We start from the raw sequence: 2,500 nt of genomic DNA, 5'->3' as shown, positions 1-2,500 counted from the left end.
TTCCCATTCCGAGGCATTTCTGTGCGACCCTAACAGCCCCGTGAGCCACAAGAGAGACATCCCCGCCAACTTCTAGCGTTTGACGGGGTCTATGCGTGAAAAATATTAAAATTTTTGAGTGCACGTGCCTTTCTGCTGCAAATGCCTCTGGAAGTTTCATGGCGTTCCTATGCAATGTGGCAACACAAAAATGACCCCTTTTCCCATTCCGAGGGAGTTCTGTGCCACCCTAACAGCCCCGTGAGCCACAAGAGACACATCCCCGCCAATTTCTAGCGTTTCACGGGGTCTATCCGTGAAACATATAGAAGTTTTTGAGTGCACATGCATTCCTGCTGCAAATGCCTCTGGAAGTTTCATGCGGTTCGTACGCAATGTGGCAACACGAAAATGACCCGTTTTCCCATTCCCAGGGATTTCTGTGCGACCCGAACAGCCCCGTGAGCCACAAGAGACACATCCCCGCCAATTTCTAGCGTTTCACGGGGTCTATCCGTGAAAAATATCAATTTTTTTTTGACTGCACATGCATTTCTGCTGCAAATGCCTCTGGAAGTTGCATGCGGTTCGCATGCAATGTGGCGACACGAAAATGACCCGTTTTCCCATTCCGAGGGATTTCTGTGCCACCCTAACAGCCCCGTGAGCCACAAGAGAGACATCCCCGCCAATTTCTAGCGTATCACGGGGTCTATCCGTGAGAAATATTCACTTTTTTGAGTGCACATGCATTCCTGCTGCAAATGCCTCTGGAAGTTTCATGCGGTTCGTATGCAATGTGGCGACACGAAAATGACCCGTTTTCCCATTCCGAGGGATTTCTGTGCCACCCTAACAGCCCCGTGAGCCACAAGAGAGACATCCCCGCCCACTTCTAGCGTTTCACGGGGTCTCTCCGTGAAAAATATCACATTTTTTGAGTGCACATGCATTCCTGCTGCAAATGCCTCTGGAAGTTTCATGCGGTTCGCATGCAATGTGGCGACACGAAAATGACCCGTTTTTTCCCATTCCGAGGGATTTCTGTGCCACCCTAACAGCCCCGTGAGCCACAAGAGACACATCCCCGCCAATTTCTAGCGTTTCACGGGGTCTATCCGTGAAAAATATTCAATTTTTTGACTGCACATGCATTTCTGCTGCAAATGCCTCTGGAAGTTTCATGCGGTTCGCATGCAATGTGGCGACACGAAAATGACCCGTTTTCCCATTCCGAGGGATTTCTGTGCCACCCTAACAGCCCCGTGAGCCACAAGAGACACATCCCCGCCAATTTCTAGCGTTTCACGGGGTCTATCCGTGAAAAATATAGACGTTTTTGAGTGCACATGCATTTCTGCTGCAGATGCCTCTGGAAGTTTCATGCCGTTCGTACGCAATGTGGCAACACGAAAATGACCCCTTTTCCCATTCCGAGGGATTTCTGTGCGACCCTAACTAACAGCGCCCGTGAGCCACAAGAGAGACATCCCCGCCAATTTATAGCGTTTCACGGGGTCTATCCGTGAAAAATATTCACTTTTTTGACTGCACATGCATTCCTGCTGCAAATGCCTCTGGAAGTTTCATGCCGTTCCTATGCAATGTGGCCACACAAAAATGACCCGTTTTCCCATTCCGAGGCATTTCTGTGCGACCCTAACAGCCCCGTGAGCCACAAGAGAGACATCCCCGCCAACTTCTAGCGTTTGACGGGGTCTATGCGTGAAAAATATTAAAATTTTTGAGTGCACGTGCCTTTCTGCTGCAAATGCCTCTGGAAGTTTCATGGCGTTCCTATGCAATGTGGCAACACGAAAATGACCCCTTTTCCCATTCCGAGGGAGTTCTGTGCCACCCTAACAGCCCCGTGAGCCACAAGAGACACATCCCCGCCAATTTCTAGCGTTTCACGGGGTCTATCCGTGAAACATATAGAAGTTTTTGAGTGCACATGCATTCCTGCTGCAAATGCCTCTGGAAGTTTCATGCGGTTCGTACGCAATGTGGCAACACGAAAATGACCCGTTTTCCCATTCCCAGGGATTTCTGTGCGACCCGAACAGCCCCGTGAGCCACAAGAGACACATCCCCGCCAATTTCTAGCGTTTCACGGGGTCTATCCGTGAAAAATATCAATTTTTTTTTGACTGCACATGCATTTCTGCTGCAAATGCCTCTGGAAGTTGCATGCGGTTCGCATGCAATGTGGCGACACGAAAATGACCCGTTTTCCCATTCCGAGGGATTTCTGTGCCACCCTAACAGCCCCGTGAGCCACAAGAGAGACATCCCCGCCAATTTCTAGCGTATCACGGGGTCTATCCATGAGAAATATTCACTTTTTTGAGTGCACATGCATTCCTGCTGCAAATGCCTCTGGAAGTTTCATGCGGTTCGTATGCAATGTGGCGACACGAAAATGACCCGTTTTCCCATTCCGAGGGATTTCTGTGCCACCCTAACAGCCCCGTGAGCCACAAGAGAGACATCCCCGCCCACTTCTAGCGTTTCACGGGGT

Source organism: Petromyzon marinus, unplaced genomic scaffold (genome assembly GCF_048934315.1).
Source record: "Petromyzon marinus isolate PM22_M1 ecotype Great Lakes invasive population unplaced genomic scaffold, UKy_Petmar_22M1.pri1.0 PM_G_Scaffold_6, whole genome shotgun sequence".
NCBI lineage: Eukaryota > Metazoa > Chordata > Hyperoartia > Petromyzontiformes > Petromyzontidae > Petromyzon > Petromyzon marinus.
This window is presented reverse-complemented; position numbering follows the sequence as displayed.